This window comes from Lissotriton helveticus, chromosome 5_1 (assembly GCF_964261635.1).
Source record: "Lissotriton helveticus chromosome 5_1, aLisHel1.1, whole genome shotgun sequence".
Taxonomy (NCBI): Eukaryota; Metazoa; Chordata; class Amphibia; order Caudata; family Salamandridae; genus Lissotriton; species Lissotriton helveticus.
The window spans coordinates 586,886,320-586,904,936 of record NC_136065.1 but is presented as its reverse complement, the minus strand read 5'-3'; positions in this window follow the sequence as shown (position 1 = coordinate 586,904,936).

The following is an 18,617-nucleotide window of genomic DNA, read 5'->3' as shown; positions in this document are numbered from 1 at the left end:
AATGAACATTATTAAATGTAGAAAATACAAAGTCAGAACCTACCCTCTGTTAATAAACTGAGAAATGGTCACAAGGTGATTGTTTTGACCAAAATGTAACCTGTAAAACGATTCTTCATTCTGCTGATAGAAAAAGTGTGTTTAATATGCAAAGTGTGTTTGAGGCTGCACTACCGCCTCCTGTCTACAGGGGCAGAGCGAGCAAAAAAATAAACACACATGGAGAAACACAGGTCCCCACAAGGTAATTGTTTTAAAAGTTGTAAAAATTGGCACAGATGTTTCTGAAGTCATTTATAACCATTTAGAAGACTTTACCTTGTGGGGACTTGGGTTCAGGTCCCCACAGTGCAATCAAGTCCCCACAGCGTGAGTGTGTTATCACACCCAAGTCCCCACAAGGATAGTAACACAAACCCACACACACACACACACACACACACACACACACACACACACTCTGGTCTACCTTTTTTATTTCTTCTGCCACAACCTATTTCTCTTAATCAGCAGGTCACTGTGTAGCAGGCACGGCCGGTACAGGTAATAGCGGTGGGCCAGGGGGAGAGTTGACATGAGACGTGATAGGGAAAATAAAATAAATAAAACCCCTTACCTTGCGCTCGCTGAGTCGGCGCAAGGTAAGGAGTTTTGTTTATTTTATTTTCCCTATCCAGTCATATGTCGACTTCTCCCGCCCCCGTCCCCACCGCCTCACTGCTCTTACCTGTATCAGCCGCGCCTGCTGTCTCGCCACATTACCAGAGGAGATGACCAGGGACGAAGCAGGGTAAGAGAACAAAGAAGAACGGTTAGATGAGATTTCACTTGATGAATACTGAAAATCCTCACAAAAGTGGTTTGACTTTCACTGATGTGGTGCGAATGCCATTTGTAAAGGGGAATTTATTTGTAATTGCAAACAGACATCCGCTAAAGCCTACTATTCCAAGCTCTATCTGTGCCTCTTATGTTGAGATTAAGCGCTAGTCCACTTACTAACCACCAAGTCACGTTTACCACGTCTTTCCTAGGAAATAACAGACTTGTTGGGCAATGAATGGCACATAAAACATTGCTGCTGCAAGACAAAAATATAGATCCAATCCCAAAAAAATGGCTGTATTAATAATTTCTCAAGTTTTCTTTTGCTGCTCTTTGGCTGAGAAATTCTGGGCAGCCTGAGCTTTTAGCTATATTTGTGTTTCCCTGTTTCTGAATGTTTAACGTATAACTCAATATTGTTTGGCACAATTACGGTTTGAATTGGCTGAAAACGGGTAAGGCATTCTGAGGTGTTGCAAACAGAGGACCTGTTTGAATTTCACAATGGTCTCTAGATCTCAAAGCTGACCTTTACAGGGAAAAATGCCTGACTTATAGGCGGGTAATAACAGTGTTTGTCAAAGGTGTGACCAAGAAGAAACACCAGGGGCCTCATTTATGAGGCTGTTAGTCACTTTTACGCCACCAGTGCATCACTTTTTGAGACGCACCAGCAGCGTAAAAAATGTGCCTTATTGCACCATATTTACAAAGTGACGCATCTAGGTAGATGCGTCACTTTGTAAACCCCTGCGCTACATTATACCTACGCCAGGTATAATGTATGCAGTGGGGGGTGTTCTGACGCAAGAAAGGGTCATAGAAGTGACGCAGTGAAATCTATAAGAGTTCATTGCGCCACTTCTAGGACACAAATGTGTCAATTTCTTACGCCTTCCTCACAGTAGGCGTAAGACTGACGCAGGCCCTTTCACATGGGGCTTGCCCCATGTGAAAGGACACATTGCTGGAGTTGCGTCACTTTTGTGACACACTCCAGCAATGCGTCACTTTTGCGCCATACAGATACGTCAGAAATACTGACGTATCTGTAACTCCTTGCGCCATGATGCGTCATACTGTAAATATGGCGCATCATTGGTGTCGCAAGGAGGGCGCAGTGAAAAGTGACGCATCGCTGTTTTCACGCAGCAATACGTCACTTTTCATAAATGAGGCCCCAGGAAACTTGATGCTAATTTCTAAAGAAAAATATTTATGATGACTTTCTGGGAAATTTTCTTAGCATGTCAAGCGAGACTAGAAATGGTACTGGATTGTATTGTGAATGTATATAGCCCTTACTACCCCTGGCAGGGGTTTATGCATTCTGCGGACAGGTGTTTCACTACTCCATGAACCCAAAGTTAGTTAATAATTGTAAAGTGTTTCATTGTGGTATTATAGGCCACACTACTAGAGTTAGTAGTCTGATTAGCTGCATGCCATTATAGTCTAGATAAAGTTGGTTATTATTGATGCAAATATTTCAGTGATGGATAATTTTATATTTTGATGGCGTCATTGTGATTTGGAGGTCAAGCATTTATACCATACTATAATTAGCTATACTAGTGCACGGTATTGTCGGATGAGCATGATATTGTATGAGAGAGTGTGGATCTACACATTTTAGGTCATGCTTATTCACGCTGTGTTGGTGAGTTTTGGACACAGAGTGGGCACTGACAATGAACCCTCAGTTTAGGCGTCCATTTTACAGGAGCTTCTATTTGCTGGCAGAAATCCCCCAGGAATTATGTGCAATGGTCGATTTTCTGCTATAGTTTTTCTCTCCAAGTGGCTCTTCCATTGGCAGAGGCAGTCATGTATGCTGAGAAATATCCAGTGCCTTGTGAATAACCTTATAAGGTAGATTGTAACCTGACATGACTGCAGGTAGAACATCTGCCAGTCAAGCTCTAAATCATGTGCTAAGATTCTAGCTCTTGAACCATAACACACACATCTATAAAATTATCCAATATTACCTTTGATTGGGAGAGTTTAATGTGCCTAGGTTCAGTTTTCTCCCAAAAAGATGTCCCTAGGTCACTGAATTTCAACCAAGATATATTGGTCTGAACTAGAATGTCTACCGCCCATCTCCCTCTTATGAAGAAAATGGTAATATTTGCTCAGTGCTACTCAGTGAGCCCTTCAGTAGGGCTTGCTACAGCTGCCCATTTTAAAATCAACAGTTACCCATATATGACATATTGAACATAAATAGAAAATTTAACTTTGGGGATGAAGACTGTGGGCCCCGTTCATGAATGACAGATAGGCAAATTTGTTTTCTATGTATAAAGTTCTAGAAGGAATGACAAGGAAAACAAAGGTAAATGTGGAAAGTATTAGTTAGGGCTTATGCAAGAAGTCCCATTGACAGTCAGCCCTGTTTAAGCTGCATGGCACCCATCAGTCCAGAAGAACCCTCGGTTGATTGCAAAAATAGACCACTTTCATGCAAGGGAAACATGAGAAAGTGGAGTGACAAACAGGAGACAATCTAATAATCAGTGCATCGGGGGCAAGATCTAACAAACAGTTTTCCAAAAATACCGCAACTGATTGGCCATACCTGCATCTACCTTGCACATCAGCTGCAAAGACCGTATCTGTCTCCTACTGATCGTAGGGCTAAATTATATCTGGTTAGTATAAATGAGCACAATGCACAGTTTCTTGAAAAAGTAAGTCAAAAAGGCTTGGGGTGGTGATATGTAATAACTTAGAGCAAACTGTTATCCTTCCTGGTCCCAACCTCCTTCCATCTATGATTCCCTTCTTTCTTAAAAATCTATCCATTGCATCTGACTCTTGCATCAGACTCTATTATATCCTGCTTCCTTTCCTCGACTAGTACCTTTATCCTGCCTACCCTGTTCATAAGATATCTCCCAGTGACGTGCAAGTGATTTTAACCTTTGCAGATTCCTGATGAATTGATTCAGTTGAATACAAACAATGCAAAATTTACCAGACTGTTGAGTATCACATTGAATTGGCGGCGTTGACAATGGTCTCCATCTATTGCCACTGTTGAAAAAGATAACCCTCAAAGGAAAGTAAGGGTCAGCAGCGGCCCGTGCAGGTAAGAGCGGTGGGGCCGGGTGGGAGGGGATTTCGACAGATGATGACGAGGGAAAATGAATTATTTTTTTAGATTTCCTCGTGGTCGTCTGTCAAATCCCCCTCCAACCCCTCTTACCTGCACAGGCCGCACCTGGTAAGGGTTTCAAATTACCTTCCCAGCAGTCTCTCTGAGCCTTAATCTCAACTATGATCTGACAACAAATTGATTTTATCTGAATGAAGAACGTACTAGTTTAACCTTCTTAAATTTTGTGGGTTAATAATTTGTCTCTACATACCATGAATCTTGTGCCATATTGCATTAGGTCAATAATTTATCTCAGTACGCTATTAGACCAGTGATTTCTTTAGAAACATGTATATTATGGCTGGATTTAACACTGAACCGTCATTGCCACTCACTAACAAATCCCAGAAGACCAGCTGATGCAGGTTTGAGGAGGTTAAGGAAAAGACAATATTTGTTTTTTACACCAAGAGATAAGATGGAAGAGATTTCTCCATGGGGGTTATTCAAAGACAACAGCTAAGGTCTGTTTGGTTAATTGTTGCCTAGAGACCAGTCAGTAGTAGATTGCAAATGTTTTGGGTTGAAAACAAAATCAATAAATGTTGAAAACAAGAACGTTTGAATCAAGAAAGGAGTAAGTCCCTGTGCCAGTTGGAGAAGTGAAAGGGTCAATAGATAGCCTTTGTAACAACTAACAATGACAGCAGTTTTCAAAAGTGAGTGTAAGACCTCAAAAGTGATGTATGTATGCATGGATTCCTACAGAGGTGGTTTGAAATCTTCGTGAAGGTTTGCGGAATAACCTGCAATTTGGCACAGATTCTGAAGTTTGTTGCCGGCCACATCAGAATGACAATCATATGTTTTGTGAAAATTTATATTACACTAGCAACATGATTGTACATAAAATATAGGGGCATATTATCAAGAAAGGGCATTACATTATCGCCGCTTTTATCAGCAGGAAACTCCCGATAAAGCGGCGATAATGGGCTTGATAATATGCTCTATGAATTCCAATCGTAGCCCATGTGAGATGTCAAGACATCTAACATAGGCTACGATTGGAATTCATAGAGCATATTATCAAGCCCATTATTGCTGCTTTATCGGCAGTTTCCTGCCGATAAAAGCGGCGATAATGTAACGCCCTTACTTGATAATATGCCCCATAGTTCCCAGAAAACATATTTTTGTGTACAGTATCATTGTGTATAGAAAAGGTATGGGAGAAAGAAAACATGCAGAAAAAAACATGTTCCGGCTTTTCTGGTTTTGGTTTAAGTGAAGATTATCTCACCATGGAGTATTAAGTAACTCACAAAATGTAGAAAAACGTTGCATAGCTGTAGGGCAAAATAAACCAGGACATTTTATAAATTTCACAAAGGATGGAAATCAGAAGGTGTGCTGCAATGTCACCAGTGGGGTAAACATTACACGCCTCTTGCTAGCAAACATTTAAGAAGCAACACAGTAAGCACCTGAATTCACGTTTAAGAAACTTAGGGGCAGATTTATGAACTTGACTCACAGTGCAGCGTGGCAAGTCGCCTTGCTGTGCTGCGTGACAGGGAAAGGGAAGGAATGCACTGTATTTAGGTCAATATGGCGCATTCCTGACTTTTCTCCTGCGCTGGAACCCTATTGGCAGCCTAGCACCAATGCAGGCACCCTTGCGCAATGGTGCAAGAGTGCCTATGTTGCAAGCAGGATTGTTTTTGTGCAGAAAGGGACACCTCCCTGCACACACGCAACCCTGAGTGGCATATTCCTCTGTAAGTAGAAGTAACAACGAGAAATAAAGATATTTCACCTTGGTACGCCTCCCCTAGTAAGGCGTATCTTTTGGGCGCATTACCAGTTCTGATAAATCGGGGAATGAGTAAAAAACCATGTGAGTTACGTGGGAACACCCACTCAACCCCCATGGATTGTCCTCACAGGGCAGGGTAAGGCAACTCAGTGATTTGTGCTGTGTTTCTTTACTCTAGATGTACGGAGCCACTCAGGGCCATGCAAAGTGGCCTTGCATGGCTTCGTAAATCTCACTTAAGGTTTGCGTTGTGCATGTACCACGTTGCATGGTGCATACGCAATGCAAACCGGCACATAAATAGGGCCCTTAGTACTTTGGAGCAGATTACTCCAGAAATAAGGAAATATAAGGAATCTTCTGGAATTAGGTACTCTTAAGCAGTCACCCCCTCCTAACAGTATTAGATCACAATTATAAATCGTTTTCTACTAAGAAAGGCTTCAAAACTATTATGCATTTTCTTTACAGCTTTTCAAATATTGCTTAGAACCATCTTTTAAGCACAAACATGACAATTCTGAACTGATCACTTGCTAATATTAACCACACAAAAGGTGATGGGAGAATTGCTTGGTAAAAGTTTAACCATTGGCCACAACTCAGCCAGCATTTCAATCCATCATTCATGTTAATATTACCACGTTTCCATAACATTCAATTGCACACATTTCGATGAGCATTAGAACAATAGACAATGTTTCTTGAGTTCAAACCTTCATTTTTTAATAAATAACATGCTACTGGAATCCAGACGTTTAAATATGCTATTTTAAATGCTAATGTCAATGCATGTGTAAGTTTACCCACACAATATATGATGCCAATTCTCCTTAGATACATTTAATAAAATTCATAATACTGAAATATTTGGACCAATCGGTTGTGAAATCTGTTATAACAATATCAAAAGAACATGCTCCTTTACTAAAAACAGCCCAAATTCAGGTGCCAGGTGTTTCTGCATTAGTTGTCTAAACCAAGCTGAACTAAAGGATATTTCAGCGAGGTTCAGACTCAAAAACCAGATCCAGAAACCTTGTCCTACTTCTTGCTACTCTGTGCTTGTCAAAACCTTCTGACGTTGCTGCTTCAGAGATTTGCAACACTGTGTTAACAATTACTGTCGTAACTAACATTCCACTTAATTTAAAGCTTGGACTCTCAAGTGTACACTCGAAGAATCATATTTGATTACACATGAAACTTCTGTCACTTGTTTACCAACTTCTCAATGCATAATTAGGCTACTGAGTGGCAAGTGTTTGAACAGAGATTGCTTCAGTGTCTTGGAACACCTAATAGCCAAACTATTTGGTCCTACATTCTTCCTAAATAGATTTAGCCTGTGTTACTATTCGCATGACTGAAAATGACCTCCAATAATGTTTCTCCAAATTACAAAGGATACTCCCTGGACCTATTGATAAACTCACTAATCTGTTAATAAGGTGGGTATGAAATTTATCTTGCATACATTTTTGATCATATATTGTTCTGGATAGCAGTGTGAGCTCTCCAGATGTTTTATACAATTGAATTCCTCACATTACATCTGCTTTACCTTCATTCAGTAGTTGTTTTTATTGTCTACTCTCAGTTGGCAGAAAATATCACACACAACTTCGGGCCTAAATACGATGTCGGGCGGACTTAAGTCGTGGGTAAAAGTCTCCTGTTGGCGGTCCAGTCTGAACAATTAGGATGCGACCGAACAGTGTTCGTTCTCACTCACATTCTTCACAATGGGAGCATGCATTCCGACCGGAATGCATGCTCTCATTGTAAAATGAAGAGGTGCAGTTCATCCGTGCACCCCGTGGCAGGCACCTTAAGGTGCCTCCCACGGAGTGCAGGGATCAACAGGGGGGCACCATAGGTTCCCCCATGGCCACCAAACAGAGGTCGTGCACCCATGGGCGCCCTGCTAGGGGCACCCAAAGTCGACTTCCAGCAGTCTTTCTGTGTCAGAAAGGCCAGAACAGAAAGGCTGTCGGAATCCGACATTGTAATCTCTCAGGTGGAAAGAGCCGCCCTTGGGATTACTGAAGTCATTCCGACTCTTGGACTGGCTCTCCGAGCCCGTCAGATGGCAGGCGGAATGACTGGTCAGATTTCTTAGCCAACCAACACCATCCAAATGGGTGGGTTTGAAAGGAATCCGACCAGCAGATTACGATGCGGTAGGAATGGCCCCTAATTGTATGAGCTACCATTCTCTAACTTTGTTTATTTTCATCAACAAGATATTTTAATAATGTGAGATACAAAAATTGAATCACATTTTTTGTGATTAACAAGTTCATGATTCCTGAGATAATAGACTTCAACTCCAACTTCTTTGCTTCTATTGTTGGTATACTGTTATAGTACACTTCTTAGTTGCATAGCAAAGAGGGATGTTTAATTAAAAAAGATTCATTTTTTGAACATTTTTACTCCACTGTTTAATTTTATCTACATTTCTTGATTTCTTTGACAGCTGAGATTTAGTTATTGCTGGAGATGTCTGCTAATGTAAAAAGGGTTTCACATGCATTCCCCTTTTTAGGTCAAACTTGAGCCAGCGCGCAAGTGCTGCTCTGCGAAAAACTGTGGTAGTTGAGTACGGAGAGAAGCATCTTCCACTCCACCCACCCTTATTTTTCATTGGCTTGTATGTTTGTCCTTTGTATATTCTGTCTTTTGATTCATTATGAGGCTTGTTAGTCCCTCATTAGTACAGCCATTTCGTCATTTATATCCTCCCGTGGCTACTGGCCCCTTTACTTGGTTGTTCCACGGGGCGTGTACTATTTTCTTTTGGAGCCGGAGCCCGCCACAGGAGATGGACCAGGTAAATTCTCCAGTTGTCTGTGCCTTCTTTTTCCCTCCCTGCCCTCCCTCCCGTTGTCCGTGCCTTCTCCTCTCCTCCCCCACCCCCCGCCCTCCCTACCGATGTCCGTGCCTTATCCCCCCACCCTCCCTCCCTCTCGTTCTCCGTGATTCCATGTTGCCCGTTGCCAACCATTTGTAATGCAATAGGTCTCTCGTAAATTGGAGACCTTATTGCATTGCAAATGCTTGATTGCATTTGTTAATAATTATTTTTAAGAAGAGAAATTGGTTGTACTTGCTGAAGTTAAATTGTTGATATTTGAGACTTGGCGAGCTTTGTCCTTAAGATCCCAAATAGAAAATAACTCTTAAGGAGTTTTCGCAAAATAACCTGTAAAACAATATCATGGCCAACTGAGGACTAGTAGTACAGGAAGTGCAAATGTAAATGCATACATTTAAAAAAGCTGCCTTTCACTTTCAGTAAAGCAGACGTAACAAGTCTGTTAATGACTGTATTCCCTTTACTACTGGTGTACGTCCATGCCACCGTTAACTTGGCAGGACGATTATACGGTATAATGTATCCTACAATAAGGTTCTCATAAAAAAATTAAGTGGTAAGAAGATAAACATCTAAAGAGACGTCCAGCAGGTGTGCAAAATACACTGTATTGAATATGTGTTTTTTTTTACTGTGGGCGTATAGGAGCCCCGCACATCCTTTCAACGGGGCTTGCTTTAAAGCATAGCGCCTAAGAAGACATGCGGCACATGGTGGCGCTATCCACGTGTTACAATATAGGAATGCACATGCAGTAAGGACAAGGGCGAAGCAACGAGAAGGACTTTAAATGAAGAGGTGTAAAATGAGGAGAAGGCAGCGAAAGAAGGGATACTGGAAAAAGGTACCCCCAAAACAAGGGGAAATAGTATAGAAGAGAGACAAGCAAAGAAAAGAAAAGGCGGAGTAAAGTGATCGAAATCATGGAGAAGCGAAGCGGTGAAAAAGACACATGGTGAGGTGTGGAACGGGCCAGAAGGCTGACTCGGAGAGCAGGGCTCACGGTTCGATCCTGGTGCCAGCTCAGCTCCATTTGCCTCTCAGCAATAGTTCACTAGGGGGAATATGTTCAGGCTTTATTAATAGGACTTATCTGTAGTTTGCCAGCTGTTCGAGAAACAAACAAATAAAACTGAATAAACTTGACCTGCACCTGTTACTAATTAATTTAAAGATGGCAAATAAAAGACACTTACCCAACTTTCAAAGAAATGGACAATGCGCTTTACGCGAAGCTCCGCTTTGTAACATTGCAGAAGGAAGGAGTGTGTTTGTGTTTTAGGTTTGTAAACTGTTTAAATATCAGCAAGAGTAATACAAGTTAACAGAAGCTAAGCTAAGGTATCTAACAAGAATTAAGTAACTTTTATAACATGTATTCCTATTGGCTACAAGTAAAACAAAGTTGTAGTTGGTTACAAGGAGACAGTAACCTTTAGGCTACCTTTAGCACTTGGATGTAAAGCGCCCACACCTTTTTAGTAGCCGATAGAAGGGTGCACCAACAAGACTGTAGTGGTGCTAGAAAGTTGCAGAGTTAGGCTGTGTTGTATAATGCTAACGCTGGGCTCAGGAGAAAGAGAATTAGCAGCGATCTAAAGATAACTCTAATTACATTACCCAGCGTATGTGAATGCTGTTGGCACCAAATATCGAGTCATTTGTCCTACATCTATGCAGGGGCGGCTCTAGGCTCATGGTGGCCCTGGGCAGGGAGCGTAGGTAGGGGCCCCCGGAAGAGGGGGTCCGGGGCGGGGCGGAGCGCGGAGGCCAGTGAAAAGGGGGGGTCAGGGTGTTTGGAAGTGGAACAGAGCCAGAGGCCACAAAATCCCTGCCAGGGGCCGCCACACAAGTATGTATCCATCCTCAGAGGATTATTATATTAAGGATATATATTGGCGTGGTGGCCCCTGGGGTTTGGTGGCCCTGTGCAGGTGCACAGCTTGCACATGCCTAAGGCCGCCCCTGATCTATGTCTGGGAACCTTCACACCGAGCTTGGAAATGTCTTAAAACATTATACCCACAAAGTCAGTTTCGGAGGAAAATAAACTTTTCCAAACTTAAAATAAAACAAGCATTTGCAATGCAACAGGTCTCGCATTTACGCAAGCTTGAGCTATTGGCATTGTAAATGGCAGTGCCTTTTATATATGTTTTGGTTTTTGAAACATGAATAAAACGCATTGTCATTTACAATGCCAATAGCTTAAACTTGGGTAAATGCGAGACCTATTGCATTGCAAATGCTTGTTTGACCTATTGTACCTGAACTCTTTTTTGGATTTCAGATCTCCAGATTCTTAATCACTGGCTTACACACTGACTGACCTATGACTTACACTTCCAGATAATCTACCAGACCTCCATTTTCACCAGCCCTTTCCAGATCTACCAGTCTCACCACACACAGAATTATCCTGGGAAGGAGACCTTGAATATATATTGGTACAGCCTCCATAGGTGACCTATCAACTGGAAACAAAAAGAGCTTACTGCCTGGGAGGAAGATATGTTCCCTCTCTGTCAGACACTGAACATAGATAGCTCTGTTTGTTTGATTTTCTGCTCTTCTTTAATTCCGAAGGCTGATTTTCAAAAATGGCCTCATGTTACTGATGATTTGCTGAAAGCATCCTGTCTTATCTTTTTTTGCCTGTGTATTACATTGTCACTGGGGCCAGATTTATCACGTTCTGTGTTGCCCCTGCAACATGCAAGTGGGCGCAAGGGTGAAGCAAAACTTAAGAGAAATTTATCAAGCCAGGCAAGGACACCTTGCATATGCCAAATGGTTTGATAAATCTGGAGTACTGCAAGGCAGTGCAAATCACTGCCTTGCATTACTTTGCCACAGTGAGGTGTTCCATGGGTTGAGCGTGTGTGTACCCGCGCGTCCACCTATGGATTTGGGCACATTCCTAGATTTACCATTAGTCGTAGACCTTGGAATGTATCAAAATACCACATCTCCCCTGGTGAGGTGTAAGAGAAATATATTCATTTCTCCTAATTTTTTCCTCTTTTTACATGTGTAACATTCTGCAGCACACATAGAAAGAGGAAAATGCCTCTGAGGATTGTTTTTGTGCAGCAAGGTGTCTTTTCCGGCACAAGAACAATCCTGCCTACAATGTAGGCAGCGTTGCACTATGACCCAAGGGTGCCCAGGGCCGGCTTTAACAATGGTGGCACCCTGTGCGACAAAGTCTGTTGGCGCCTCCTCCAATGACCACCTCTGCCATGGATTCCCTCGCTGGCACCCTTTAACACTGCCCCTCAAGTCTCCATAACCACTGTCTCTCAGATTCATTTAAATTAATAGCACCACTCATACCAGTGTGAGATGTCAGAGTACTATACATCACACACACATTACAAAGAGACACTCAATCATGCATGTGTAAATCAGTGTATCGGGAATGTTACATCAGACAGGACTACAAGGTGTAGTGTAAGAGTGACTTGTCATCAATACTGGTAGGCAATATAGTTTGAGTCCTTATTTTGGAAAAACACAAATTCTAAATTTAAAATGTAACATAATTGTTAGGGGTTTTCTTTAATAATACTAATAATTGTTTTCTATCCAAATGAACCGTTTTCACAAGATTAGGATGATGAAAGACTGGGCAAAAAACATAGCTCTAACATATACCTTGCAGTGTGCATGCAGCTCTTTGATGACAGTTAATAGCTCAACGTTCTATATTAGGATTTTGACTTATAAACGACAAGTAACAAAAGGAGCTCTCTGGCAGGAGCAGTAACCCACTGACCTATTTACATTATATGCACTTCGTTATCTGCATGGTACACATTCTTAGCAGCAGGCATTTTAACCCTCTGTGCTACCTTAGGATGAGTCAAAACGTCCATTAGACAAACCTCCAGTCTCTTTCCAGGAAGACAATTAATCACCAGATTTGTAATTGATGCCTGAAATTACTCGAGGCAAGGAATGCTGCAGCAGGTGCTTTTAAAATGATATGATACTTGCAAAAATAATGCCCCCACCTTAAGTCAGCGCCCGGTGCGGTGGCACACATCGCACCACCCTAGAGCCGGCCCTGAGGGTGCCTGTGTTGGTGCTGGGCAGTTAAAAGTGTGCCAGTGCTAGAAAAGGAAAGGAATGTGCTGTATAATGTTAAATATGGTGCCTTGCTGCACTTTCACCCAATGCAGCAAGGTGGCTTGTTGCATTGTGCTGCATGAAAAAATGATAAATACGTGCCTGAGTGCATGGAAGAGATCATATGTTTGGCACACATGAGAGATACAAGTCATAAATCCAGAGGCTGCTCCATAAGGCAGTTGGCGATTGTTTGCCCCTTTGAGGCGGTGATTTTCTTGTTTTTTAAAAATAGATTGTTAAGGTTTTAGAATACTCTTAACAGTTTGGGGGAATTTTAATTGGGGGGTTTGTGTGGGAATTGCTGGGACCACAGTAGGTCTGTGCACTTTTTCATACCAACCATAGAGTGGCACTTTCTTGGTTGACACTAGTGGTTGGATTTCCTACCAGGCATAAAAATGGTAGGGCAGTGAGTAGGAAGCAGAGGAGAGCCTGCCCCATGAGGCAATTGCTGATCAGTCTCTCCTTTGAGGTGGTGATTTTCTTATTTCTTAAAACTGATAGTGGAAATTTTATAATACGTGTAATTATTTGGGGGGCTTTTAATTGGAGTGAGAATTGTTCGGATCGCAGTGCCACTGTGCACATTTTCATCCCTACCATAGAGCAGCTATATCTTGGTTGACAGCGCCTTGACACCTGTGGGCAAAGTAGCGCTTTACACATTTTATCTCAACTCAACTCAACTATAGTGGTTGGATTCCCGACCTGCCATTAAACATCAGGGCAGCAGGTGCACCGCTGCGCACTATCTGCTCCTGATGGGACTTAGGGCCAGGGACTCTGCCTATCAAACCTCTGATCGGGGAATATATCCCACAGACTTTATGCTTAAAGTTAGAGGGACGATTAGTGCCAACTGCAGTCACTCAATGGATGTCTCAAAGTCAAACATCCCCTGTAAGTACTGTTCCTATAGTTTTTATGATGGTCCTAAACTTAGGAAACCCCTGCACATAAAGCTGTAGGTAATATGTTTGTCCTCAATTGCAGGTCCATCCCAGGTCATAAATTAGACATCCTTTCCCTCCTGGAGGATTATAAATCTGATATAGTTTTCTTTACAGAAACATGGCTTTATGAGTAATTCAGACTGGATACAGTTCACCCCCATCCCCCTGATTATCATATCATCTGGAGTGATAGAGTGAATAAAAAAAGGCAGAGGGCTAGCTATTATTTTGAAAAAAATCTTTCAACTGTAGAACCGATTCCCTCATGCTCCCCCACTGTGAAAATCTTGTGTTTTCTATCTCTTTTTCCCATACTTCCACATTCTCTGGAGCTGCTAGTTTATTATCCCCCAGGCCCAGATAGTCAATTTAATGGAGCTGCACCTGAAGTTCTTGTGAGCGTGACAATAAACCTTACTCATTTTACTATCATGGGAGATTTAATCATCACTTTGATGACTCCAAAGATTCCCAAGCTTCCAGTTTTATGCATGATCTAGGTGCTATACAACTTGAGCAAAGGGTCCAGGGCCCCACTCATTCAGGGGGTCAATTGTTACTCCCTATCTTTACTAATAAATCCCTTTTGGAAGTCCTTGATCCAGTGCCTTTTCTTGGGACAGATCATTTTCTGATTCCTATGATGCTCAGCCTACTTAAATTGTCTGCACCCTCTAAGAGCAAAGTAATTGTGAACCGACAATGGCCTCAGCTAAATCGGGAGAGCTGGAGTTGTTCTCTGAATCTCTCCCTACCCTGCCTGAACCTTAATCCTCAAGATGCCTGAAATAAGATCATGGACTGGCTGACTCAGTCCTTAGATCAAAATATCCCTAAGCAGATAATAACTTACATGCTGACAATCAATTTCCCTGCGGTATTCGCCCTACCTTCGAACTCTACAGAAGAAATGCAAGGTTGCACATAGGGAGTGGGAATCTAAAAAAACATATATAGGGCGAAAGCTAGGGTTTACCATCTGAAATCCATCTTGCCCAAGCATCCTAATTTGAAACTAGAATTTACTAGGCTTGTAATATGCCCACAAAAATGTTTTAAATTGCCAACATTTTGTTTTACTCTTCCTCCAACACAACACACCTCTATCCGAAAACCTCATCTGATAGATGCAACATTTTGGCTTTCTTTTTTAGACAAAAATTCTGGATATCTTATCAATCCTATGAAAAAGACCTTGGAATGGAAAATGTCACCCCCACACCAATAACAGGGATATCTGTCCCTCCGGCCTCTCCAAATTACCTCCCTTATCATTGGAGGAGCTGGCTGCTCTTTTTAGTAAAAATCAAATCAGGATGCCCCCTCAACCAGGATCCCCCAGAATCATTTGTTTGAGCATGAAACTATCCTCCCCATTCTTCTCAAAATGGTTAACCTGTCTCTGGAAACAAGGACTGTGCCTCATCCCTAGAAGCATTAAATGGCTAAAGCCATTTTGAAGAAACCCAATCTTCACCCTGCCTGTATTGGAAACTTCTCCTCTATCAGCTTTCAGTAAGGTGACTGAAAAACATGTCAATCGATGTCTCTATGTCTTTCTGGAGGTCAACTCTTTTTTGCACCAAACACAGACTGGCTTTTATCCCAGACAAAGCACCGGAATTGTCCTTTTAGCTGTGGTGTAAGAGGACAAAAAGAGACAAAGCACTGGAATTGAACTTTTAGCCGTGGTGTAAGAGGCCAAAAAGAGATTTGATCTACGGGTAACAGTGGCCATCGTACTCCTGGACCTCAGTGTGGCCTTTGACACTGTTGACTACCCTACATTCCAGAACAGGGTTGGTAAGGATTGTGTCACAGGGAAAGCCTTGGACTGAGTTGGTTCCTTTCTAAAGGGGCGAACATTTCAGGTTTTTGAGAAGGGCTGCACATCGAATATCCGGATTGTCAACTGTGGGGTCCCGCAAGGGTCCTCACTTAGCCCCTCATTATTTAACATCTTCCTGCAACCACTGGGGACATTGTAGTGCCTTTTGGGATGTCTATAGTCACTTACGCATATGACATCAAGCTTGTGTTTTCATTTATGCCTGGTTTTGATCTGCCTTCAGTTAATCTTGCTGGTAACAGAGAGCCAGCTTGATGAATCAATTCCGACTCAACCTCATTTGAACGAAAACTAACTTATCGTTTCTTGGGAGTATGTATCATGCACAACACAATCTGGATTGGCCAGCTCATCTGGACCCCCTTCTGGGGAACTATAAAAAGTCTGGGGATGTGGAGTGATGACACTCAGATGATGGTAGTCCAGGCCTCCAAAATATCAGCCAGCTGCTTTGGTCGGTTATGGATTATTTGCAAGATCTTGACACTGCTCCCCAAGACCTATAGGCAGGTGATAGTCTAGGCATTAACTCTCTTGCGTGGACTATGATAACTCTTTATACCTGGGTTCCCCCAAGGTGTCCATCCAGAAAGTTCAAGTAGTACAAAATGGGGCTGCACATATGCTTCAGGGTATTTCCAGGTTCCAATCATCCCAGCAGGGAATGAGGGATGTGCATTGGCTCTCAATTGCTCATAAAATGTGCATTGCCCATAGAGTCCTCCATGGGAAAATCCCTCCCATCCTTCAACAGCATGTTACTCATTATTCTCCCAATAGGGCCCTTTGCTCTTCCAACCTGCATTTGGTCACCCTTCCTGTAGGTTATAGAGCCATAAAAGGAAGGCGCTCCTTCTGGTTCAATGTTGCTACTCTCTGGAATTCTCTCCCCTTGGCCATTAGGTGTCTGGACAATGAGCTGCGTTTTTTAAAAGCCATTAAAAGCTGACTCTTTCAGCAGTGACCTCTTAGATGATTGATCTTTCCCAATCTCCTTCTTGCTGTGCTCCTTCTCTCCCTTAGAGCTGGGGTGCCTCTGGGTCACCATGTGCTCTACAAATCCTATAGTATAGTATAGTATAGTATAGTATAGCTCTTTCAAAGGATCTAATTTAAAAAAAGTGCCAGAAGTAGTGGAAGTGATATTATGCATCCCTTGACCCTCAATAACATTACACGGTTGACCCCTTGTACCACCCTCTGCCCTAAAACATTTTCTTATTTGCAGCAGAGAGGCTAGAAAAATGACATGGGGGAAACTGTCGGTTAGTGCCATGTTTCCTGTCTGTTCCTGTTGTGAGATTCATGACCACAAGATCAGAAGTAGCAAGAGTATTCAAGAGAAAGACGCGATAGAACTGGTACTATCCCTTGCAATACATAATTGGGGTTCATTGATGTCTGTCATTTGGCATGTCAAAATGCCATTGTCTTCCCTCTGTTGTGAAGACTGAACTCTTTTGAATGGATGAGAGAAATGCATCAATGACCTGGTCTACTAGAAAAAGCACTCACTCATCATCTCAGAGAGCGAGTGGCTCCTTTCTTGTTTGGAACAGTTATTGTCTTTGCTTGTTGAGGTTCTGATTTTTACTCCAAACAGAGAGCTAAAACATGGGTTTTAGCCCACTCCTGTCTATATTTAGCTCTACATCTGCTAAGGTAATTGTCCTTTCCAGTGCCAGTGAATGATTAATGCTGAGTAAGTGTAAGCTGGGGTTCATTTGAAAAATAAACTTTTTCTTTTTTTGAAAAGTTTGATTGAGATTTACAAACCTATTGCTATATGTGTTCTTGGCTCTTAATCTTACCTGTGTGTTTACACTGTAGGCAAACGGTCACTCACACCGTCATCACCAGCAGATTGGATTACAGCAATGAACTCTACGCCAGAATTAACAAGAAACTCCTCCGCAAACTCCAGATCATCCAGAACGCCACAGCCAGACTAATTCTCAACATCCCAAGGCACAACCAGTTCACCCAACATCTCTGCGACTTCTATTGGCACTCAGTCAAATGAAGGATAACTTTCAAGCTGTTCACGCATGCATACAAGGCCCTCCACAACACCGCACCCAATACCTCAACAATCACCTCTTCTTCCATGCATCCAAGAGAAACCTATGATCAGCTGACCTCTCCCTGGCCACCATCCCATGCTTCTACAGGAACAGAGATACTTCTCCTAACTTGCAGCCAAGACATGGATCAAGCTCCCCTTCCACCTCTGGCAATGCCCGACATTGGACCAATTCAGGAAGAACCTCGAAACCTGGCTCTTCAACTGACCCCAACGGAGCTGCTTCTCCCCCTCCAGCACCCTAAGACCTTAACGGGTGAGTAGGGTGCATTAAAAGACTCTGATTGATTGATTGATTATACCACAGTCATACGTGTACTGGTCATTTATGTATAAAAAACAGTTAACAATGATTGTGAATGCAAGAGTATTTCTACACTGCATAGTTGTTAAGGAAGAAGTTCTCCCTTACCACTCAATTTGATATTGTATGGTATGATTATTATTAATACAACACATACTACTTGTAACCTAGTCTGGAGTGGGAGTGTATATAGAGATCCTTAGATTACTGTTGTATTCTAATTATATATATATTAAATGCATACTTCTGCCATTGAGCAGATTTTGTGAAGTGAAGTTTATGCAATGTACAGTAAAATGAGTTAGAGTTGGTTATTAGCTTATATTTTAATGTAAGCAGTGTGCAGGGTATTATGACTGCAGGGACATTTTAGGTTAGTTTCTTATGCTTAGTATAAGCTCATGTCAATTGATATTTAAAGCAATGATTCATTATTAATGTGAATGGTGATGTGATATAGTATGTCATTAGTGATGTCACCTGTAACAACATGTGATGCCGCGAGCAGTGCACTGGTGAGGTTTTGAAAATATAGTTGACTACTAATGGTAAATTTCAAGTTGTGAATCAGAAACATATTTATTTCACTGAATTTTTTATTGAAACTGTATGCATACACACAAATGACATGGGTTTGTGGATTAGAATAGGTCATGCCAAAGT